Here is a 26506-nt window from a genome sequence, read left to right as displayed (position 1 = left end):
ATGCCTCTCCCCGCCCCCCCACCCCCCCAACTCAAACAACTTGTTTTTTTGATCCTGGAGGAGGATGTACATAAGAGGCAAATAAAATAAATAGAACTTTACAAATATTAATTGGATGAATGAAATAGTTAAATGGGGTATTATCAGACCAAGGCACATACCTTAGAATCACATCTTAATTTGATCTTTAGAAATGTTCAGATTTTATAGCCCATGATTTTCGGTGGAAATGATTATATTTTTATACAGTAATCATTATTGATCCCTTTTAATGATTTAGCTGAATTACCTTTAAACTCCTTCATTGTTTAAGTACCATGGTCATGTCTCATCATATGCATATTTTAAACTGAGATTTGGAACTGGTCCAGGATATTTCAGTCAGCTTAGTGCCTTAAAACTCTTTGATTATTTGAGAAGAAGAGTAAGGAAGTTCTGAACATAAACTTTATCTCTCCCAGTTTTTTTGTGTTTGATATATAGTATTTGAATTATTAAATTGTTTTTTTTAAGCACTTTAGTCCTGATTTCTTCCACTTTCTTAGAATGAAAAGTAATATATAGAATATACAGAATGTTTTAAGACAGAAGATATAAACTGCTTATTTCATTTCAAAGTTACTTGAAAATCTTCAAATGATAGGTTAATATTTACTTAAAAGTGGGTTTTGGGTTTTGTTTGAGGTTTTTACATAATTAGTGTCTCTCTGAAATTAACTTTGTGGATGTTTTAAACTGTTTTCAAAAATTCTAGCAGCTACATAGAGTAGCTATAAAAATTAAATTTCAAATACTGGTGGCTTATCATGATAGACATTAATTTCTCATTCTCTAACCATTCTATACCAGAATTAGTGGTACCCATCTTCCCTTCATATGATTCAGGGATTATGCTCCTTCCATTTTCTGGTCCTTTTTTCCTCAAGAGCCTCAGTGTTGTTTGCATTCAGTGGGTGGAAGGGGAGAGAGAATAGAGCAGTACCTACTTCTTAGAAGCTTTTGGCCCCTTTGTTTACATTCCATTGATGGGAATTTACTGCATACTAAGGTGATCTGGGTAATGTAGTCCATGGCTGGGTACTTGCTTTCCCATTTTAGTACACACTGTGGAAAGGAGAACACAAATTTACATGCCACAGTTACTTTTAGATAATTAGAGCAAAGATGCAGTACATGTTTTAATTTTTTCAGAAGACACTACATTATAAAAGCTGCTGCTAAATGCTAGGATAAGAGCATTAACTGCCTATAAAGTATTTAGAACTAAAGTCCAAAGGAAGCTAAGAACTCTAATTAGGAATTTTCACAGCGTCTATTCAGTTACATCCAAAGGTAACTACTATTTTTCACATGTTTAGCTTTAGGAAAAATACATTGCTGTATTGTTCCAGTACTTGTTGATGTCAAGCTGTGGCTTTAACTTGGGTGTTTCAGATATTATTTTCTTCATGATATCCCCTAATCTTCCAAAGGCATCATCCATGTTACATCATCTTTTATACAGATGTTCAAGGGCTGATCAACTAAGTAAAGATAATGACTGCTACTATCTGTATGTATATATTTGATTATATATATCAATATAATAGTTTTATGAAGTCATTTTTAGGAAAAATGGCCTTTATGTACATACTTGTATGTATTTGTGTTACTGTTTCTAATTGTTTAAATACATGAAATACGGTGTTTTCTACTAGTTTTATTATCAAAGAGGGGACCTAACTTATTTTAATGCTTCTGGCTAAAATACCTTACTTATACTTTCAGCAATAACTGAAATAGAGAAAACATACTTGAATAAAGGTATTGAGGTATCAGTGAGATTTCTTCCTTTATTTACTGCAGTAAATTTGGATTGAGTGTGCTTGTACAGTTTCTTACTCTGTATCCTAACTTTAATCATATGTAGAGCAGAATCCTCCCCCACCACCACCAAAAAATTTTAAAATTTCTTTTCATACTGCTGCATGTTGATATAATTCCTTATTATTTGATAGGCTTTAGTCCTAAGCCTTTGAGATAGGAAGACAGAGGAGATTTGTTTCCTTCTGGTGAGGACCTTTGATCTAGTACAGGATTTCTTAACCTGGAGTCAGTGCTAGAATTTTTGGCAGGCATGAACATAAATGAGAATGGTAAAAGATTTGGAATTGATTTTAAAGAAATATGAGGAAGACAATCTAAGATATTTAAAAGGATTGTTAATGACATTGAAGACTAAATTTGTAGCAGTATCACTTCATGTAACTGTTGATTTTCCTCCTGGAGCTCTGTAACCAAATATTAGAAATACAAATTTACTGTTCAATAAAAAGAACAAAAACATAAGTTGTGATTGGTGCAAGGAACTCCTTTTCAGTAGTTATAGTCCTTTGAGGGTTCTGAGTTAGTTGAAACAAGACAAAGACTGATCTGGCATAGATAATCTTAGAAAATATATGTAGATGTTGTGCTCTTTTCAGCATAATTAGGGTAGGATATGAATGTCTGTTAACTGGCTGCAGAAAGGACTCAGCTGAACATACTTTAAGAAAGATAAAACCCCCATATCCCCTCTTAGAACTCCAACCTTTACCCATCACTCAGAGATACTTACCTTGTTACATTCTTTGCTAGCTTCTCCTTATAAACTCCTATCATCTCGTGACATTAAACTTGATTGTGCTTAGGTCTTTTCTTTCCATCCATTTTAAATAGATCTGACAATATTTTTTAAAGATTTTTTTTTTAATTTTTATTTGCCACAGAGAGAGAGAGAGAGAGTGCGCACAAATAGGGGACGTCAGGCCGAGGGAGAAGTAGGCTCCCCATTGAACAAGGAGCCTGATGCCGGACTCGATCCCAGGATGCTGGGATCATGACTTGAGCCAAAGGCAGATGCGTAACTGACTGAGCCACCCAGGTGTCCCAGATCTGACAAATATTAACCTATATTTTCACTAAGAAATAAATATACAGATAAAGATTGATTTTATTTATTTACTTATTTAGAGAAAGAGAGCACAAGCAGGAGGAGGGGCAGAGGGAGAGGGAGAGAGAGAATCCCAAGCAGACCTTGTGCCGAGCACAGAGCCTAACTTGGGGCTTGATCCCACGACCCTGAGATCACGACCTGAGCCAGAACCAAGAGTCAGAAGCTTAACTGACTGAGCCACCCAGCTGCCCCTATTTTATTCCACATTTCAACAAGGAAGAGTATAGTTAACAGGACTTGAATGGATTATTGTGTGTGATATGATAGGAACTCATTTACCTACTATACTCATAGCCTAATTTTGTTTTTCAAGAGTATACCAGTATTTTGTAATATATCTTGATCTCAGACAACTTACTAAGGAGAAATATTCAATGCTTTGAAACAGGTTTGCCAACTTTATGACAACAGCTCATGCACTAACAGCAAGATAAGCACATTTACACTACAATTGTCATAATAGTCCATGCCATCATATACACCCCTATTTCCTTAAAAAAAATTTTTTTTAATTTAAATTTAATTTACTTAACATACTGTATTATTAGTTCCAGAGGTAGTATTCAGTGATTCATCAGTTGTATACAACGGCCAGTGGTCATTACTTCATGCACCCTCCTTAGCTCATCACCCACTTATCCCATCCCCCTACCCAGCTGCCCTCCAGCAACTTTGTTTGTTCCCTATAGTTAAGAATCTCTAATGGTTTACCTCCCTCTCTGTTTTCCTCTTATTTTATTTTTCCTACCCTTCCCCTATGTTCATCTGTTTTGTTTCTTAATTCCACATATGAATGCAGTCATATGGTATTTATCTTTCTCTGACTAACTTATTTCACTTAGCATAATACCCGCTAGTTCCATCCACCTTGTTGGAAATGGCAAGATTTCATTCTTTTTGATGGCTGAGGAATACTCCATTGTATATATATATACCACATCTTCTTTATGCATTCATCTGTCAGTGAACATCTGGGCTCTTTGCATATTTTGGCTATTGCTACTATAAACCCTGGGGTGAATGTGCCCCTTTGAATCATTATGTTTGTATCCTTTGGATAAATACTTAGGAGTGCAGTTGCTGGGTTGTTGAGTGGCTCTATTTTTAACTTTTTGAGGAACCTCCCTACTGTTTTCCAGAGTGGCTGGAGCAGCTTGCATTCCCACCAACGGTGTAAGAGGTTTTCCCTTTCTCCACATTCTCACCAATATCTGTTGTTTCCTGAGTTGTTAATTTTAGCCCTTCTGACTGGTATGAGGTGGTTATCTCATTGTGCTTTGATTTGTATTTCTCTGATGCCAAGTGATGTTGGGCATTTTTTCATGTGTCTGTTGGCCATTTGGATGTCTTCTCTGGAGAAATGTCCGTGTCTTCTGCCCATTTCTTGACCGGGTTTTTTTTATTTTTTTGGTGTTGAGTTTGATAAGTGCTTTATAGATTTTAGATACTAGACCTTTATCTGGTAAGACATTTGCAGATATCTTCTCCCATTCTGTCAGTTGTCTTTTGGTTTTGTGGACTGTTTTTTATCTTGGTGAAGTCCCAATAGTTCATTTTTGCTTTTGTTTCCCTTGCCTTTGATGACTTGTCTAGTGGGAAGATGCTTTGGTGAAGGTCCAACAGGTTGCTGCCTTTGTTCTCCTCTAGGATTTGTATGGATTCGTGTCACATTTAGGTCTTTCATCCATTTGAGTTTATTTTTGTGTATGGTGTAAGAAAATGGTCCAGTTTCATTCTTCTGCATGTGGCTATCCCAGTTTTCCTAACACCATTTGTTGAAGAGACTGTCTTTTTTCCGTTGGATATTCTTTCTGCTTTGTGGAAGAGTAGTTGACCATAGAGTTGAGGGTCCATTTCTGGGTTCTCTATTCTGTTCCATTGATCTGTGTGTCCTTTTTTGTCCCAATACCATATTGTCTTGATGATTACAGCTTTCAGTATAGCTTGAAGTCCAGAATTGTGATGCCACCAGCTTTGGTTTTCTTTTTCAACATTCCTTTGGCTATTCGGGGTCTTTTCTGGTTCCATATGAATTTTAGGATTATTTGTTCCAGCTTTGTGGAAAACGTTGATGGTATTTTGATAGGGATTCCACTGAATGTGTAGATTGATTTGGATAACAGAGACATTTTAACTATATTTAAACTTCCAACCCATGAGTATGGAATGTTTTTCCATTTCTTTGTGTCTTCCTCAATTTCCTTCGTAAGTTTTCTCTAGTTTTTGGAGTACAGATCCTTTACGTCTTTAGTTAGGTTTGTTCCTCTGTATCTTACGGTTTTTGGTGCAGTTGTAAATGGGATTGATTCCTTAATTTCTCTTTCTTCTGCCTCATTGTTTTTTATTTTTTCTTTTTAAGATTTTATTTATTTTTTTTGACAGAGAGAGACACAGTGAGAGAGGGAGCACAAGCAGGACGAGTGGGAGAGGGAGAAGCAGGCTTTCCATGGAGCAGGGAGCCCAATGCGGGGCTCAGTCCCAGGACCCTGGGATCATGACCTGAGCTGAAGGCAGACGCTTAATGACTGAGCCACCCAGGCACCCCAGCCTCATTGTTAATGTATAGAAATGCAGCTGACTTCTGTGCATTAATTTTTACATCCTGCGACTTTGCTGAATTCCTGTATGAGTTCTAGCAATTTTGGGGTGGAGTCTTTTGGGTTTTCCACATAGAGTACCTATCATCTGCGAAGAGTGACAGTTTGACTTCTTCTTTGCCAATTCGGATGCCTTTAATTTTTTTTGTTGTCTGATTGCTGAGTGTAGGACTTCCAGTACTATGTCGAACAAAAGTGCTGAGGATGGACATCCCTGTCGTGTTCCTGACTTCAGGTGATAAGCTTATCAGTTTTTCCCTGTTGAGGACGATATTCGCTGTGGGTTTTTCTCATGTGGCTTTTATGATATTGCGGTATATTCCTTCTATCCCTACGCTGTGGAATTTTAATCAAGAAAGGATGCTCTATTTTGTCAAATTTTTTTTCTATATCTATTGAAAGGATCATATGGTTCTTGTTCATTATTTTGTTAATATGGTGTATCACATTGATCGATTTGCAAATGTTGAACCACCCTTGCAGCCCAGGAATAAATCCAGCTTGGTCGTGGTGAATAATCCTTTTAATGTACTGTTGGATCCTGTTAGCTAGTATGTTTGTGAGAATTTTGGCATCCATGTTCATCAGGGACATTGGTCTGTAATTCTCCTTTTTTATGGGGTCTTTGATTTGGGGATCAAGGTAATGCTGGCCTCATAGAAAGAGTTTGGAAGTTTTTCTTCCATTTCTATTTCTTGAAACATCTTCAGAAGAATTGGTATTAATTCTTCTTTAAATGTTTGGTAGGGGAACGCCTAGGTGGCCCAGTTGGTTTAAGTTTCTGCCTTTGGCTCAGGTCATGATCCCAGTATCCTGGGATTGAGTCCCACGTCTGGCTCCATGCTCAGCAGGGAGCCTGCTTCTCCCTCTGTCTGGCACTCCCCACCGGCTTGTGCTCTCTCTCTCTGACAAATAAATAAATAAAATCTTTTAAAAAAATAAATGTTTGGTAGAATTTGGTGGGAGGTCATCTGGTCCTGGACTCTTGTTTGTTGGGAGATTTTTATTTCTGGTTCAATTTCTTTGCTGGTTATGGCTCTGTTCTGGTTTCCTGTTTCTTCCTGTTTCAATTTGGTAGTTTATACATTTCTAGGAATGCATCCATTTCTTCTAGATTGCCTAATTTGTTGGCATATCGTTGCTCATAATATGCTCTTATAATTGTTTGTATTTCTTCGGTGTTGGTTGTGATCTCACCTCTTTCATTCATGATTTTGTTTATTTTGGTCCTTTCTCTTTTCTTTTTGGTAAGTCTGGTTTGAGGTTTATCAATCTTGTTAATTCTTACAAAGATCCAGCTCCTAGTTTCTTTGATCTCTTCTATTGTTCTTTTGATTTCTTTTTCATTGATTTCTGCTCTGACTTTTGTTAGTTCTCTTTTTGCTGGATTTAGGCTTTATTTGCTGTTCTTTCTCCAGCTCCTTTCCATGTAAGTTTAGGTTGTATATTTGAGGCTTGTCTTGTTTCTTGAGAAAGGCCTGTATTGTTATATACTTCCCTCTTAGGACCGACTTTGCTGCCTCCCAAAGGTTCTGAACAGTTGTATTTTTATTTTGTTTCCATGAATTTTTTAAAGTCTTCTTTAATTTTCTGGTTGATTCATTCATTCTTTAGTAGGATGCTCTTTAACTTCCATGTTACTTGTGTTTCCAAATTTTCTCTTGTGATTGAGTTGAAGTTTTAAAATTGTGGTCTGAAAATATGTAGGGAATAATCTCAGTCTTTTTGTACTGGTTGAGACCCTGTGTATGATGTATTCTGGAGGATATTCCATATGCACTCGAGAAAAATGTGTATTCTGTAGTTTTAGTATGAAATGTTTTTGTGAAGTCCATCTGGTACAGTGTGTCAAAGTCCTTGTTCCCTTGTTGATCTTCTGCTTAGTTGACCTGTCCATTGTTGTGAATGGAGTGTTAAACTCCCCTACTATTACTGTATTATTATCAGTGTGTTTCTTTAATTTTGTTATTAATTGGTTTATATAATTTGCTGCTCCCACATTACAAGCATAGAAACATTCGCAATTATATCTTCTTGTTGGATAGATCCTTTTATTATGATACAGTGTTTTTTTGTATCTTATTACAGTCTTTGATTTAAAATCTAGTTTGTCTGATATAAGGATTGCTACCCCAGCTTTCTTTTGATATCCCATGAGCACGTTAAATGGTTCTCCACCCCTTCACGTTCAATCTGGAGGTGTGTTTGGGTCTAAAATGTGTCTCTTGTAGACAGCATATTGACAGGTCTTATTTTTTTAATCCAATCTGATACCCTGTGTCTTTTGATTGGAGCATTTAGTCCATTTACATTCAGAGTTATTATTGAAAGGGAATTTAATGTCATTTTATTTACCTATAAAGTCACTGTTTCTGTAGATTGTCTCTATTCCTTTTCTGGTCTTTGTTACTTTTGGGCTCTCTTTGCTCAAAGGATCCCCTTTAATATTTCTTGCAAGGCTGGTTTAGTGATCATAAATTCTTTTAATTTCTGTTTGTCCTGGAATCTCTTTATCTCTCCTTCAGTTCTTAACAACAGCCTTGCTGGATAAAGTATTTTTGGCTGCATCTTTTTCTCACTTAATATATTGAATATATCATGCCAGTCCTTTCTGGCCTGCCAGGTCTCTGTAGACAGGTCTGCTGCCAGCCTTATGTTTCTCCCCTTATAGGTTAAGGACCTCTTGTCCCGAGCTGCTTTCAGGATTTTCTCTTCATCTATGAAATTTGCAAACTTCACTATCATATGTCGAGTTGTTGACCTATTTTTATTGATTTTTGAGGCATTTTCTCTTTGCCTCCTGGATTTGCATGCCTGTTTTCTTCCCCAGATTAGGGAAGTTTGGGAAGTTTCAGGTATAATTTGTTCAAATAAACCTTCTGCCCCTCTTTTTTCTTTCCTCTTCCTCTTGGATGCAATTATTCTAATACTGCTTTGCTTTATCGTATTGCTTATCTCTTAAATCCTCCCCTTGTGATCCAGTCGTTGTTTATCTCTTTTTCTCAGCTTCCTTCTTCTCCATCATTTTGTCTTCTGTATCACTGTCTCTTTTACCTCATTTATCCTAGCATTAGGGCCTCCAATTTTTATTGTATTCCAGTAATAGCCTTTTTTATTTCAGCCCTATTAGATTTTAGTTATTTTATTTCTCCAATAAGTGATTCTCTAGTGTCTTCTGTGCTTTTTTCCAAGCCTGGCTACTATCTTTATGGTTGTTGTTTTGAATTCTGTTCTGACATCTTACTTATATCCATATTGATTAAATCCCTTGCAGTGAGTACTGCCTCCTGTTCTTTCTTTTGGGGTGAGTTTTTCTGTGTGCAGAAAATAATAGATGAAAGGGAGCGAAAATACAAAAATAGAACAACACCAGAGAAACACACAGTAAACAAATCAGATAACAGAAACCAAAAAAAAAAAAGAGAGAGAGAAAATCAAACCATAAGTAGAACGGAACACAGCTATAAACTAGATCCTGGGTGTATTTTTGTCCATTTGTTAGAAGAAACTAGATCCCAAAATAGGAAAGAAAGAGAAGCTTCTGTTTATACAAAAAATAAAATTTAATACAATGAAAGGAAACCAAAAATGAAAAAAATATATGTAATGTAAATGTAAAAATAAAAATTAAAAAAGGAATTGATAAAATAAGAAAATAGCTGAAAAGTAAAAAAAAATAATAATAATAAACTGGAAAGACTAAAGTATTATAAGAAAAAACCACAAATGCTATGTCCTGTTTTCCTTGATCGGTAAACTTCGTATTAGCTGGATGTTCCTGCTGGCCTTCTGGTGGAGGCGCCTGTTGTGCTGATTCTCCTCATGTCTTCCTGGGAGGCATTGCATCCCCCTTATCAGGGGGCTGGGCTCAGTGTTAAGTGGCTCTGGATCTCATTATGTGGCCCTTTTTTGCTCCCTGAGGGCTTTCAGCGCTTATGGGGGACAGGGGATGAAAATGGCAGTGCCCACTATCTCTAGTCCAGGATCTGAAATTTCACACTCCCCCTCTCTTAAGTGAGCCCTCAGAGAAAAGTAGTACATCACTCTTGTCTCCCTGGTATCCCTCTGAACTGTGTGTTCACCCAGCCTGTTACCTAGCATTTTTATCTTAGGCATGCCACCTGTTTTTGAATATCCAAACGTTATGCACTCCTGCAAAGTGGACCTGTGCTGTTCCTTTCTGGGGTTGGAAGGGGGTCTTGTAGCACTTCTATCTTCTGCTCAGCCCCTTTTGGGAGAAGTCGCCCAACATACAGTGGTTTGTGGTTTATGGCAGCATCAAGCAGAAAGCTGGTGCTTAGACTCGGTATTTGCAGGCAGCTTCCCTCTTTTGATGTTTGGGAACTTTCCCATACTTGGGCACCCTTGTTTGTGACCCCAGGAATCCTGAGCCCATGCAGTCCCATCTGGGATTCCACCCCACTTGCCCCCTGAGCACTTTTGAGGCCAACTTCTAAATGTTTTGATTTTGTGCTTCGCTGCTTATAACACTTTCCAGGAGTCTGCTTATGAAGGCTCCCTCCCTCCATAGTTTTATCTTCTATAATATGGCCTCAGATTCACATCTCTCTACCTCATACCTTGCAAAATGTCGTTGCTTTTCTGTTTGTAGAACTGCAGCAATTCATTGTTTTCTCAGATCTCTGGTTAACTTTGGAGGTGTTCAGAATGATTTGATAACTATTTAGCTGAATTCTAGGGACCAGATGAAATTAGGGTCGCCTACTCCTCCACCATCTGAACTCTTCCCCTGGAAATATCTATTTTGCAATGCCAAAAAATTGGACAACCTAGAAGAAATGGAGGAATTCCTAGAAACATAAAACCTTGAAACTGAATCTGGAAGAAATAAGAAAATGTGAACAGACTGATTGCTAGCGATAAAATTGAGTCGGGGGGGCGGAAAACCCCAAAACTCCCACCACCAACAAGTCCAGGACCAGATGGTTTCTCAGGCAAATTCTACTAAACATTTAAAGAAGAGTTAATAACTGTACTTCTCAAACTATTCCAAAAAATTGATGAGGAAGAAAAGCTTCCAAATTCATTCTGTGAGGCTAGCATTACTCTGATTCTACTACCAAAAAAAAAGGAGGGCGGGAACACTACATCTCAATATCTCTGATGGACATAGATGCAAAAATCCTCAACAAAATATTAACAAGCCAAATCTGATAATACATTAAAAAACTCATTCACCATGATCAAGTGGGATTTATTCCCGTGATGCAGAGTGGCTCAGTATTCACAAAGCAATGAATGTGATACATTACATTAATAACAAAAAAGATAAAAACCGTATCATCTCCACAAATGCAGAAAAAGCATTTGACAAAGTACAACATCCAGTCATGATAAAAACCCTAAGAAAAGTAGGTTTAGAGGGAACATATTTCAACAAAAAAAAGCCCATATATGAATAACCCACAGCTAACATCATACTCAGTGGTGAAAACTGAGGCCCTTGCCTTTAAGATAAACAGGACAAGAATGTCCACTCAACCACTTTCATTGTACTGGAAGTCCTAGCCAGAGCAATCAGTAAAGAAAAAGAAATAAAAGACATCCATATTGGTAAAGAAGCAAAGCTTTCAGTATCTGCAGATGACAAGATTCTATATATAGAAAACCCTAAAGACCACCCCAAACCACCGGAACTGATAAGTGAACTTAATATAAGTCCTAAAACAAAAAATTAGTATACAGAAACCTATTGCATATCTTTACACTAGTAATGACGTAGCAGAAATTAAGAAAACAGTCCCATTTACAGTTGAACCACAGAGAATGAAATATTACAGAATAAACTTAACCAGGAGGTGAGAGACCTATACTCAGAAAAGTATTTAATATTAATGAAATAAATTGAAGGTAACAAACACATGGAAAGATCGTGGATTGGAAGAACTAATATTGTTAAAATGCCCGTACTACCCAAAGCAATTTGCAGATTTAATGCAGTTCCTATCAAAATACCAGCAACATTTTTCACAGAACTGGAACAAATATTCCTGAAATTTGTATGGAACTATAGAAGACCCAACATAGCCAAAGTAATCTTGAAAAGGAAGAACAAAGCCAGAAGTAATCAGAATCCCAGATTTCAAGGTATTTTATAAAGCTGTAGTAATTGAAACAGTATGGTACTGGCACAAAAATAGATGCATAGATCAGTGGAACAAAAGAGTCTAGAAATAAACCCATGCTTATATGGTCAGTTAATCTATGACAAAGGAGGAAAGAATGTACAATGGGGCAAAAAATTCTTTTTAACAGATGGTGTTGGGAAAAGTGGACAGCTATATGCAAAAGAATGAAACTGGGCCACTTTCTTACACCATACACATAAATAAACTCAAAATGGATTAAAGTCCTAAATGTGAGACCTGGAGCTATAAAATTCCTAGAAGAAAACATAGGCAGTAAATTCTTTGACCTTGGCTATAGAAACACTTATTAGATATGTCTCCTCTGGCAAGGGAAACAAAAGCAAAACGAAACTGTTGGCACTACGCTGAAATAACAAGTGCTTGCACAGCAAAGGAAACCATCAACAGAATAAAAATAAAAAGAAAACCTACTGAATGGGAGATGCAAATGATATGTCTTAACTAGCGGTCAATATCCAAAATATATAGAAAATTTATACACCTGTACTCCAAAAGAACAAATAATCCAATTAAAAATGAGCAGAGGACCTGAATAGACATTTTTCTAAAAAAGACATACACAGGCAAAAGACACATGAAAAGATGTTCAACATCACTAATTATCAGAGCACTGCAAATAAAAACCACAATGAGATATTATTTTATACCTGTCAAAATGGCTAAAACAAAAAAGTACAAGAAATAACAAGTGTTGGCAAGGATGTGGAGAAAAAGGAACCCCATGCACTATTGGTGGGAATACAATTGGTGTAGCCGCTATGGAAAACAGTATGGAGTTTCCTCAAAAAATTAAAAATAAAACTACCATATGATCCAGTAATTCCACTTCTGTGTATTTGCCCAAAGAAAATGAAAACATTAATTTGAAAAGATATGTACATCTCTATGTTTATTGCAGCATCATTTACAACAGCCAAGATATGGAAGTATTCTTAGTGTCCATTGATAGATGAATGGATGAAGATGTGGTACACACACACAGACGCACACACAGACAATATTTCCCAGCCATAAAGAAGAGTGAGATCTTGCCATTTGCAACAACATGGATGGACCTAGGGTGTAATGCTATGTGAAATACAGAGAAAAACAAATACTGTATGATTTACTCAGGTAGTAGTTATTAAACAAAACAAGTGAACAAAGAATGGTAAAGAAATACAATAAAAAAAGACTCAAAAACAGAGAACAAACTGGTGGTTGCCAGAGGGCAGTTGGGTTGCATCAGGGGTGTGAAATAGATATAGGGGAGTGAGTCTACACTTACCTTGATGAGCACTGAGAAATGTATAAAATTTTGAATCATTATATTTTATACCTGAAACTAATATAACATTCAATGTTAATTTTACTTGAATTAAAAAATAGGGGCACCTGGGTGGCTCAGTCATGCCTTCGGCTCAGATCATGATCCCAGGGTCCTGGGATCGAGCCCCGCATTGGGCTCCCTGCTCCGCGGGAAGCCTGCTTCTCCCTTTCCCACTCCCCCTGCTTGTGTTCCCTCTCTCGCTGTGTCTCTCTGTCAAATAAATAAATAAAATCTTTAAAAAAAGAAAAAGAAAATATATATTTTCCAAAGCCCTGGTAACACTAAGACTTACTATTTTATAATAGTATTTATCATTTTGAAAGACAAAAATGGTGGCATTTTGAATTCTCAGGAATTTTTTTCTTTGAGTAGAAGTAACTCAGGTTACATTTTTCTGAAATATTTATTGTCCATTTACATTTCCTTTAAACGTCTTTTAAAATTCATTTATGTATATAAGGCAGAAACAATAAAAATGTAAGGATTGTTTTTGGTATTGCTGAAGTGATTGAAAAGTATGAATTAATTAGCTAAGAAAATTCTGAAAATGAGTAATGAGAGGCTCACTCTACTAGTTGGTAGACTGTATCATAAAGTTACAGAAAATATTAATGTATGTCATTGGTTCAGCATCTGGCAGATGGATCAGTTGAACAAAAGCAGACCTAAGTATATGTAATAATTAATGTTAAAAATGATGTTCTGCCTTTTCCTTTCTCCATAATTGACCAGTGATTAACAACTTGAAAAAAACGTATCTGTTACATCATACCATCCCCCAAAATCTAGATGTAATAAACAATAATATAATAAAACAATTAGAAAAAATGTAGATGAAATACTGTTGGCTTTGAGAATTCTAAAAGTATAAAAGCAAACAAAGTAAATATTTTACTTGTTTAAATCCCATGAATATTTAGCCTTTTACCATTATATATTTATTTCCTGTTTAGTGCTTCTTATCTTTAATGTCAATTTGATGTTAATATTGCCACTTCAGTGTTTCTATTTTTGTTTATCTTTTGTTCTACATCTTTATCTTCTTCTTTTTATAAACCACATTTTATTTTTATCTAAACAATACATGCACATGATAATAAAATGATACAATGACCAAAATAGCAGCCCCCTCCCTTTTCCTGCCCACCCCAGTCCTGCTTCTTAAATTTTTCATTTCTTTTCATTTTTTTCTTACGGTATTTACATGATTTTATTTTTGACAGCATTGTGCTAATTGAATAGGATGATCAGGAAGTAGCAGACACATTTAAAGCCTTACTAAGATATATACGAAATAGACGTTGGAAGATAACCCCCTAAAAGTCTGGGGGCCAGTGGCTATCTCACTAAAATATCTGGCCATTCAGTGGTCCTGGGCATGTCATCAAAATAGTGGAGGAGGATGGTGTTTTCTGGAATGTAAAGATGATGGAGGTGTCTGTGGATTGTTGTGGTGGACAGACTTAAATGTGGCCCCTAATGACTGCCACTTCCTGGTATTCATGCTCTTGACCCCTTCCTTCGAGTGACACTTGCGGCTTGCTTCTAATCATCAGTTACAGCCACGATGATACAGGGCAATTCTGTGATTACATTACATTACGTATGATGCTGTCTTGCTAGCACACTTGCTCTAGGTTTTTTTCTTGTTGGTTTGACAAAGTAAGTGATGTTGGGGAAGCCTATATGGCAAGGAACTGTTCATATCTTCTTGGACTGGAGAGTTGTCTCCAACCACTTGCTAGCAGGAGGTCAGGGACCTGTTCTACAACCAGTCACAAGGAAATAAATTCTTCCAACAATGTAAGTGAGCTTGGAAGTGGATTCTTTTCCATTTGAGTCTCCAAATAAGAATATAGAGCAGTAAACACCTTGATTGGAGTCAAGTGAGACCCTAAGCAGATTTAGGTGAGCTGTGTTTAGACTCCTGACTCACAGAAATTGTGAGATAATAGATGGCCAAGACAACTACATTGTGGCAGAGAGCAGGTACATTAACATAGTGCAGAAGCAACAGTGGGAAAGTATCCTTATTCGCAATCCTTATACTTTATGCACAATAACGACTTACTTTGAGAGGTCCTTTTTATTTGGAGAAAAAGACATTAGCTTGGTCAGTAGCTGCATATCAGGAGCTAGGAATTGCAATTAAAGTGAAAGTCACCACCTGATTAAGTTTATGATAATCCATAGTTCTCTAGGATCTGTCTTTTATGTAGGCTGAACTGACTGGTAAGTTTAATGGGGATGTAATAGTTTCCATCACCTCTGTTTTTTGAAGTCTGATTAAACTCTGCACCTACTCCAGGGATATAACATTGCTTCTAGTTTATTGTTTTGATAAGGAGAGGAAATTCCATGCACTTTAGATATTCCTACCATTATGCCCCTTACGTCATGGGTCAGGAAGGCCAAATGGGGTTCTTCCAGTTGCCAAATGTGTCTTTTCCAAGTGTATATTTAGGAACCAAGGAAATAACCACAGAGTGGGTCCCTGGACTATTTATGTTCAGTATCAGTTAGACTTGATTTACAACCCTATGTATCACCTGACCACCATAAGTCCCTAATTTAACTGGTGGACCACAGTAGCATTTTGGATCCCCAGAAATTAAGGTCAGTTCAGAGACTGACTATTTATACACAAAATGTCTAGATAATTCCTTTTCATAGTGCATTGTACCTCTAATTAATAGCTGCAAATCTCTGAGGAAGGATTAGAGGATGTATGGTGTGTGCTTGTAATAGTTATGCAAGGTTTTTCTTCAAGGAACCTACCCGGTCTCCATGTCTTTTAATGTTCTCTGGGTCTGTGAACTAACTCAGGATTGTCAACTAGTGAAGGCTGTAACTTTTCCACCATGTTGGTTGATATAAGTTAAACTTTTGGCTACCAGATCTAGAATTTTTTCTGTTGCATAAATCAAACAGTATTATGGTAGGCTTCGACCTTTTTTGTTCCCAGGGGTACTCTAATCATTATCTATTGCCAAAGATCTCCGTAGGGCAAGACATTCTGATTACCAGTACATCCCTGCTGCCCTTAACAAATAATGTTCCCATCTTATCTTTCATGATTAGATGTGGCTACTTGGGCTGTGTTACCTTGGATGCCATCATCTCCCTTGAAACCTGGAAGGTTTTCTTAATGGCCACATACCCTATAGTCATACCTGACTTACATAAGAGACTAGTCACAGACCTTTATAAGGATGTAGATCCTCCCTTTACCAGTGTGGTTCTCATTGCTTTCTGGACTCTCTTGTAGAACATAGTTGAGGAGGAGTAGGGGTATGAAATTCTTACAAGATAAATCCAGTCCCATATTCCTAGATCATTAGATTCTTTCTCCCTCCATATGCCAAGGAAGCTTGGTCATCTCACCCTTTAAAGGCAACTTTTATCTCACTAACCAGGTAAGGTATTACAGTCATTTCTAGCTACATGAACTAACACGTTAAATCTGGAGTCTCCAGTAAGTGCACTCCTATCCATGAGTTTGGCCTGATGTAGCATTATATTTCATCCCCCTTGGTCAGTTGCTTTTAGAATCCACTATCACATGTAGGTCTTGAGTTTCTGTTGGGTATTTAAGCTCTTTCCTGCTGGGTCATTGTGTGTACTTGTCTTTCTGGAGCATATTGAGATTTGACCCTAGTTATAGATCTAGAGGTAATAGAGATGGTTGTGGGTCTTAATGAACATTCCCCTTCAAGGTTATCTGCCCACGTGAGATTATCAGAGATTTTTCAAGCCAGAGAAGGCTAGTGTTCTCAGACACTGGAAAGCAAGCTACTTTCACTGGTATTGGAGGCTCCCAATTATGAGTAGGGTTTGGGGAGGGAGGAATGGGGATAGGTTCAAAATTGTTAAGTTTCATGTAGGACAAACCAGATATCTCTCTTCCCAGTTTCAGGATTCTATTCTTTTACTGATCCAGGTCCTAATTTTCAAATGAGAAACTTGATGAGACTGAATTCAACTGTTGTTGTAATTCAGCAACCTACACAATTCAATTTTTGCCGTGTTTGGGGCGCCTGGGTGGGTCAGTCAGTTGGGCGTCTGCCTTCGGCTCAGGTCATGATCCTAGGGTCCTGGGATCGAGCCCCACATTGGGCTCTCTGCTCAGCAGGGAGCCTGCTTCTCTCTCTCCCTCTGCTGCTCCCCCTGCTTATATTCTCTCTTTCTCTCTGTGTCAAATAAATAAATAATAAATTTTTGCCTTGATTTTCAGCAGTATCAGCCCCACACCTATAAGAAAGAAGATAATTCTTCTAGGGGAATCCTGGAAGCTCTCTGGTTCTTTCATTGTGACTGAGAGTTAATGGACTGAGCTTGACATTTTCTAAGTGCTCAAGTATACACAAAAGGATCTGTCTTATACTACTGTCCTTATAGTTATCATTACTAGCATAATGACAAATGCAGCAGCCACTTAAGCTTTCAGAGATATGCTTGAGTTGATGCTTCATCACAGTGTACCACAGGTGATACCTTGATTGGTTTTCTGAAACTACTGCATGTCATAGATTACTAGTATCCCTTTTCCTTGGCGAGGAGCTCAGCCCTGTGCTTAATCCCAAGAGCATGACCAAACCAATCCCCAAATCTAATCTTTACTTGTTTATCTTTTGGAACCACTCCTGGGACCAGTTCTGAACCAATCTGGATTTAACCCAGAGTCAGAAACCACACAGTTATTTGAATTGGTAAAATTATATGTAATTAATAAATTATGATAAAGGAATAACTATAAAGATGTAAAGATAACACTAAATGAGACTCTAGGGTTCAAAGACATTTCTCAAGGGAAGAAAGACTTGGATGTGCCCGTCCTCTTCCTCATACTTGGGTTTGGACCTTGTTGGAGAAGGTGGTTTTGCAGCCTTTTGAATGACAGAGGGGTTCACTGGATTGCCTTAGCCAGAGCTGGTTCACATTTGCTAGGCAGCAGGAAGCAACATTCTGAGATATAGTCATGTTGACTATGGTAGACAGTATTACAGTGGAAGATGAGGCACTGCTGCCAGATGAGACTTGGAGCATGCCAGTGTCTGTGTTGGGAGGGCTGCATCAAGAGGGTAATCACCAATCCCAGGCTGGGGCACAAGAATACTGAAGAACTGCACACTCTTAGCATGAGGTTAAGATAGACCACCACTGATGGATTATGCAGCAAGAGTAAAAAACACAAAACTCTTAACATAGCAAAACCAGGAAGAGAAGTCCCCCTTCTTCCTTGAGTGTCCTTTCAGAGCCCTGTGCTAATAAAGCTTAACATAGTATTTGAAGGAGAAGTGCTTGTAAAGTCTAGTCCATTATTATAGAGCAGATACTGGTGGGGTAACTTTGGTGCTGAGGCACAATAAATTGGTAATTGTTGCGCAGAGGTTTTCCTCAGATGTTTGGTGTTTGCAGCTATTTGCTTATCTTAAGAGAGAGGCATTGAATGCAGATGGATGCTTTGTCTGTGGGAGTAGAGTTTTTATATGTTGTGTTTAATTATTGGTCCTGGTATTTATAAGATTTTCTCTTTTTCTTTGGAATTCATGAATTTTACCTGGCTATGCTTATATGTGTCATTTTCCCATTCTGTCAGAACTAGCTAAGCCATGTTTTTGTTCAGATTTAAATCTTTTATTGGTCAGGTAGATTTTCCTCTTAAAATGATCAGCTTAATTGTGTTTCTTTTCATTCCTTGTTAAACACCTGTATATTTTATATCTCCTGTATACATCTGCCAAGTATTTTACCCCTTTCCTTATGAATTCCATTTGTATATTTTTCTTTTATCTTGAGATCCCCCCCCCCCAACCGAACTTCCAGGACATTAAATTCATTTTCCATAGTGATTATTCTTTCATTGAACCAATGAGTATTTAAATTTGAAAGTTTTTTATTTTTTAAACTTCGAGAATGTCCTTTCCATTCTTTAAATTTTCCATCTGTTTCAAATATACCCATCTTGGCTGATGAGTGAGTCTTATTTTGCTTTGACTTCTTAAGGCTTTTTTCAATTTGGATGGTCAAGTCAAAAATTAGGATCCCTCCTTTGGCACAAATTCATGTATAATAGGTGTTGTCATGGTCTCCATTCCTGTGAGTATCACATAACCAACAGTTCTGTTAGTTGGATAGTACTTTGCCAGCCTTAGGTATAGGAGGCAACTCAACTTATCCTAGTAGTCCCTTGCAGTTCCTCTGAGGCCAAGAATTTATAGCAGGCCTTCCTAGGACCACATACCTCAAGGCTTCTGCTATCCTAAAGAAGATTAAGTAATCTCTGAAGCCTCCAGTTTTTGAAGGAAAAAGTAGCAGTCTTTGCAGGCTTTTGTTTTTTGCTTTTTGGTTTCCTTTTGGCTGGTATCTACCCATCTGACGCTTAGCTCAGAAAGTACTTAATTTTGTACTGTTTCTTTTATCTAACAACCCCTGCAAGAATCCATAGCCTTGATTGCATCCTGCAGGCTTTGCTACCTTACTTGCCCTAGCAGTTGTTTTGTCCTAAATGGAAGTGTGATGACCATTATATCAAGAATTCATATTCAAGTTGTCATCTGCAGAATTTCTCAGACGAGAACTTCTGCAAGATAAATATCACAAATGCAAAGACATGTTATGAACCGGAGAAAAATATTACAAAAGCTTGACATTAAGAGGAATGATACTTAAAGTGTCATTTTAATTTTTCTCTACCATTTTATTTAGACATAATTATTACAGTATTCAGGCTTATATACTTGTTGGTAGTGTCTTTCTGTTTCAGAGCAGATAATACAAAACAAAAGAGAAAACTAAGATTAGTGTCAAGTGAAATTATGAAATATGCTGTGTATGGGACATAGTGTTTATTTGTCTGAAAAATGGCATTGAAGTAATATTATAATCTGTGATTCCATTCCTAACTGTGGAATAAAATCTGACCTGTCATTAAAGGTCACACCATTTATCTGAGCTTAAAAACAAATTTCTCTGAATGTATGCAATAATATAATTGTGTAAAAGGGCAGTGATGGGATCACATTGGCCAGAAACCGCAGTTAGTTAATACAGTAGGAATAGGAGTAGCAGTGAAAGAAATAGCATTACATGTGTAGGATCAGTCTGGTTTTTTCCCTTGAAGTGTTTACTTAAAAAAAAAAAAAAAGTCTTTGGAGAGCTCTGAAAACCCAAGAACATTTTAGCTTATACCTGAGGGTAAAATAACAGTCTAGTCTCATGGTGTAATAAAGAACTCTCAGTCTACCTGTGTAATATTTACATTTACATTCACAGAAAACATGTATATGATATTGCTAAAAGCTACATGGAAAAAATCATCTAGATATTACTTATTATATAGTCATTCTCACTTTGGAAGAGGGAGGGCCCTTCATTTAAGATTTCTAGGTAGGGTCTTTAGTTTACAGTGTAGCGTGTTATCTTTGCCATCTGCTTGTCTTCCTCTGAAGCAAATGAATCTACTCTTAAACACTATAGAATACTAATTCTCTATGTCCTTGTCTGCTTAACCAAGGTCTTAATCAAATGGCCTGCGGAAAGAAATATATTTATCTCCTAGAGTTTGAAGAATATGCACTCAGTGTACTGTGTAGAGATCCAGATTGAATTGATTGAGTTTTCTTTTAGTAAGTTTAGCTTATAAAAAGCTTAGAAGAAGATTTAAAACTCACTTTTAACTACAACATTGACTATTTTGTGCCACATATTTGTATTTTCTCTTTGAACCTTGACTTTTTTTTGTTGTTTTTGCTTCGGTTTTTCTTTCCCAATTTTTAAAATGTTATTTTTCTAAATACCTCGAATTCTTTATTATACTCTCCTCTATTATAATATGATAAAATTGTTACAGCAAATGTAATGATTTTTCTCATTTTACCCAAAGTGGTGATGTATAACTACCAAGCCTGAATTATAAAAATCTGCCATGCTTTTCTTTGTTTTCCTCTTTATCAGCTGGATATTGGTTTCTCAGGGTCAACCTTGGAAGCCTCTTATAGGGGATCATAGAGCTTCTGTCAGCTTAGGTCCCAGAATGATTGTGTGACTTTAACTTATAATTCAGATATTCAAAAGCTGTGACCTTCTCTTTGAGAGACTGTAGGTATGTTACCAGAAGTGTTCTTTGTGGGGTGCCTGGCTGCCTCAGTCAGTAGAGTATGTGAATCTTGATCTTGGGGTTGTAAGTTCGAGCCCACGTTGGGTGTAGAGATTACTTAAAAAAAAAAAAGGTGTTCTTACTGGTAATCTTGAAATTGTACTGCTTATCTTTCCCTACTCCTTAAATGAGGACAACTTATATTGAAATGTAATAGGAGGGTGCCTGGGTGGCTCAGTTGGTTAAGCGTCTGCCTTCGGCTCAGGTCATGATCCCAGGTCGCTGGGATTGAGTCCCACATAGGGCTCCCTGCTCGGCAGGGAGTCTGCTTCTCCCTCTCCCTCTGCTGCTCCTCCTGCTTGTGCTCTCTCTCTCTCTGTGTGTATCAAATAAATAAATAAAATCTTCAAAAAAAAAAAAAGAAACGTAATAGTTTCTTAAGGTGGAAGCTTAAATCATTGAATTAGACCTTTTTTTTTGGTAAATATTTAAAGCTATATATTTCTCTCTAAATACTGTTTTAGACTAAGTTCTAAAAATCTGCATTCTACAGATTTTGATAATGTATTTTCTTCATAATGTGTTTCTTCATGATAAATTTACCACTTTATTATTATAAAATGCTTCTTTTAATATTTGTAATACTCCTTGTCTTGATTTCTACTTTTGTATGATAGAAGTATAGTCATAATAGCTTTATTATAAAGTTTGCATGATATGTATTTTTTTCATTCTTTCAGTACAATCTGTCTGTGCTTCTATATGTAAAGTGTGTCTCTCGTAGATACTGTGTGATTGGGTCTTTTTATACAGTCTGGATGGTCTTTGTCTTTCAAGAGGAATGTTTAGTCTATTGCTTGGTTTTGTTTTAGTTTTCTTAGTCTGAAAAGTTTTCATTTTGCTTTTATTTGAAAGATATTTTTTGCTGGATAAAAAATTCTGCATTTTTTTTCCCCTCATTTTTATTGCGATACAGTTGACATATAACATTGTGTAAGTTTAAAGTGTGTAACTTTGATTTATTTGTATATTGCAAAATGATTACCACTATAGCATTAGCTAATAACACACCATCCCTTTGTATTATTTCCATTTGTTTTTTGTGGTGATAACATTTAAGATTAAAGAGTACAGTATTATTAGCTGTAATCATCATTCTGTACATTATCCCCAGAACTTGTTAATCTTATAATTGGAAGTTTATATCTTTTGACTGATTCCCTCCCCCTATCTTCCAGTCCCTGGTAACCACCACTCTATGTCTGTTTCTCTGAGTTTGGCTTTTTTTTAGATTCCCTGTATAAGTGAAATCATGCAGTATATTTTTTCTCTGTCTGACTTATTTCACTTAGCATTATGACTTGAAGGTTTATCCAGGTGGTTACAAGTGACAGGATTTCCTTCTTTCTCTTGGCTGAAATGTATTCCAATGTATATATACTACATTTTCCTTATTCATTCATCCATTGATAGGCACTTAGGTTGTTCCATATTTTGGCCATTGTGAAAAATGATGCAGTGAACATGAGAGTGCAGCTATCTCTACAAGATCCCCCCACTTTTATGTTTATGTTTTTGATGTCACATTTACATTTTTTATATTGTGTGTTCATTGAAGTGATAGCTATTTTTAATATTTTTGTCCTTTAACTTTTATACTAAAGTAGTTAACACACTACCATATTATAATATTAGGGGTTCTGAATATGTCCATGTGCTATGTGTGTCATATATTATCATGGTCTTTTTAAAAGATTTTATTTATTTATTTGAGAGAGAGAGAGAGAAAGAACAAGGGGGGGGGAGAGGGAAAGGCAGACTCCCCACTGAGCAGGGAGCCTGACGGGGGGGGGGGCTCAATCCTGGGACTCCAGGATCGTGACCTGAGCCGAAGGCAGATGCTTAACCAACTGAGCCACCCAGGAGTTCTGTATTTTGTCATGTTTTCATGTTAATAGAGTCCTTTTGTTTCAGCTCAAATCTCTTTTCAGCATTTCTTGTAATGCAGGTTTAGTGGTGATGAATTCCCTCAACTTTTGTTTAGGGAAGGTCTTTATTTCACTTTCAGTTTTGAAGGACAGCATTACTAGGTAAAGTATTCTTGGTTGATAGTTTCTTTCTTTTAGCACTTTGAATTTATCTTTCCATTTTCTCCTGGCCTGCAAGGTATCTGTATCTTGTTTTGCGATCAGGGTAATGCTTGCCTCTTAAAGTGAGTTTGGTAAAGTTTTCTCCTCTTCTATTAGAAAGGATTTGTATTAATTCTAATTTGAATGTTTGGTAGAATTCACCAGAGAAGCTGACTCGTCCTGTAATGTTGTTTGTTAGGAGGCTTTTCATAACTTATTTAGTCTCCTTACTAGTAAGTGCAGGTGTTCTATTAGATAATGGTTCGGTCTCGGGAGTTTTTATTTTCTAAGAATTTATCCATTTTTTCTAAGTTGTCCAATTTCTTAGCATATGATTATTTATAGTAATATCTTAGGATCCTTTCTATTTCAGTGGTATCAGTCATAACATGTCTTAGGTCTGATTTTGAGTCATCTTTCTTCTAGACGAGTCCAGAGGTTTGTCAGTTTTGTTCATCTTTTCAAAGAAGCAGCTCTTAGTTTCATTGATCTTTTCTATTATCCTTTTAGTTTCTATTTCACTTATTTCTACTCTCATCTTTATTATTTCCTTCTAACTTTGGGCTTTATTTGTTTTTTTTTTTTTTTTCTAGTTCCTTTAAGTATACAGTTAGGTTATATATTTGAGGTTTTTATTGTTTCTTGATATAAGCATTTATCACTGTGAGCTTCCCTCTTAGAACTGCTTTTGCTCCATCCCATAAATTTTGGTATGTTAAATTTACATTTTCCTGTGTTTCAAGGGAAGAAGAAAAGAATAGAGAAGAACTACAAAGATAGCCAGGAAATAAACAAAATGGCATTAAGTACATACTTATCAGTAATTACTTTAAAGGTAAATGGACTAAATTTGCAAATCAGAAGACATGGAGCAGCTGAATGGATAACAATAAGAAGATCCATCTACATGGTGAGAGACTCACCTTAGATATAAGGACTCACATGGCCTTAAATCAAAGGGATGGAAAAATGTATCCCATGCAAATGGAAACTATAAGAAAGCTGGATTAGCTATATTTACACCAGCCAAAATAGATTTTAAAAACAAGGATTGTAATATGAGACAACAAATCCTGTTACGTAATGATAAAGGGGTCAATCCAATAAGGTGATACAGCATTTGTAAATATTTATGCACCCAACATAGGAGCACCTAAATATGTAAAGAAAATATTAAAGAGACCTAAAGGGAGAAATGTACAGCAGTCCAATAATAGTGGGGGACTTTAATACCCCACTTACATCAATTCATAGATCATTTATACAGAGTCAGTAAGGAAACCTTAAATGACAGGTTAGACTAAATAGTCCTAACAGATATTTGCAAGACATTTCATCCAAAAGAACAGAATACACATTCTTCGCAAGTTCACATGGAACTATTTTCCAAGACAGATCATGTGTTAGGCCAGAAAACAAGTCTTTTTTTTCTTTTAAACTTTTCTTTTTTTTTAAGATTTTATTTATTCATTTGAGACACAGAGATACAGAGAGAGAGAGAGCATGAGCAGGGGGAGAGGCAGAGGGAGAGGGAGAAGCAGGCTCCCCGCTGAGCCAGGAACCTAATGTGGGGCTTGATCCCAGGACCCCAGGATCATGACCTGAGCTGAAGGCAGACAATTAACCATCTGAGCCGCCCAGGCGCCCCCTGAAAACAAGTCTTAATGATGATCAAAATCATATCAAGCATATTTATTTTACGTCCACAATAGTATGAAACTAGAAATTAATTACATGAAAAAAACTGGAAAATCCATAAATATGTGGAGATTAAATATGCTGTTGAACAGTGTGTCAAAAGAAATCAAAAGAGAAATAAAAAAATAACTTGATCCATTATTTTTTAAAATAAGCTTTCTATATTTTCTTCTCATTTCCTTTTGGGACTCCAATGATGTATATGTTATTTCTTTTGTCAGTATGCCATAATTCCCATAAGCTTTCTTCATTCCTTGTCACTCTTCTTTTTGCTGCTATATTTAGATAATTTCATTTGATCTGTGTTCTAGCTTACTGATTCTCCTTCAGCTTATTCAAGTTCATTGTTGAAACTCTTACTCAATTCTTCATTATACTCATTGTATTCTTTAGCTCCAGAATTTCCGTTTGCTTTCTTACATTTTCTTTCTTTGTTAAACTTCTTATTTTGTTATTATATATTTTTTCTGATATCTTTGTTTATCTGTGTTCTTTTGGACCTCTCTGATTAGGTGTATAATTTTTTTTTTTTAATTTTGGAATGCTTAATGAGTTTGCATGTCATCCTTGCATAGGGGCCATGCTCATCTCTGTATCATTTCAATTTAGTATATGTGCTGCAGAAGCAATCACCAAAAACTATTTTGAATTCTTTGTTCAACAGTTTCTGGATCTGGATTTCTTTGGGCCAGTTTCTGGAGGTATATACCTCATTCCTTTTGTGGAGACAAAGTTCCTTGATTCTTCATAATCCTGAAGCTGTGCTTTCATGTCTATGCATTAAGAAGCAGTTACCTCTTCCATAAGGGGAGCCTTTTACCTGTGTGTGAGGGCACACTTAATCATGCGGTGACCTTTGGTCTACTGGTGTAGGGTAAGCAATGTGGCATGTGGTGGCACTGGGTCCAGGAAGGTGTGATGTCTTTTCGATTCAGGCCACCATGTTCCACTGCATTGACAACCAGGTGGTTTTTAGTGAGCACTGTGGAAGATCTGTACTGGCTGCAAGGGCTGTTTGGGTCCTAAGCAACACCTCCAGTTTGGTAGCTAGGGACCAAGGCAGACAGTGATCGTGGCCAGAGCCAATGGGGTGCACACACTCAGCTGTGGTGGGTAGCTGGAGCTGTCTATGCAGTGGAAGAGACCTGCCTCAGACACAGTTATAGTAATAAGTATCAGTGCAGGTAGCAAGGCTAGAGCCAAATATGGGCTCACCGGTAGCTGTAGAGGCCCTGGCTGGCAGTGTGCTCTCCTGTGGTTGCATACTCCCTCCAGGCAAGCACCCTGCGGTGGAGGCTGTGGGTGGGGCTTGGTGGGTTGCAGTTGTGGGTACACAGCCTAGAGGAGCTGTACCTAGAGGTACAGATGGGCAAGGTGGACCCAGACAGTGACAGAAGGTAGGGCCTCCTGATCTGAGCCTACCAGCAGCTGCAGGGTTTCTTGGCTTTTGGTATACTCATCAGTGGCTGCGTATTTCGCTAGCCTTGTGCATGCATGCTGCAGTGGGAGGCCAATGATGAGTGTTAGGTCA

At 37.0% G+C, this 26506-nt stretch overlaps 1 protein-coding gene and 1 non-coding gene across 2 annotated transcripts in view; one reads left to right on the top strand and one right to left on the bottom strand.

Annotated features, from left to right (window-relative positions):
* The window catches only part of LOC145722709 (cohesin subunit SA-1-like), a 181055-nt gene that overhangs the window by 147507 nt on the left and 7042 nt on the right, over positions 1 to 26506 (top strand). The window lies entirely within an intron of this gene.
* LOC115943159 (U6 spliceosomal RNA) lies at positions 25506 to 25608 on the bottom strand. The gene has a single exon (XR_004077772.1). It is a non-coding gene; the product is annotated as a U6 spliceosomal RNA (small nuclear RNA).

Source organism: Leptonychotes weddellii, chromosome 1 (genome assembly GCF_054177405.1).
Source record: "Leptonychotes weddellii isolate Sample4059 chromosome 1, ASM5417740v2, whole genome shotgun sequence".
Lineage (NCBI taxonomy): Eukaryota > Metazoa > Chordata > Mammalia > Carnivora > Phocidae > Leptonychotes > Leptonychotes weddellii.
Note: the sequence above shows the minus strand (reverse complement) of the source record. Positions and strands in the feature narration are given on the sequence as shown.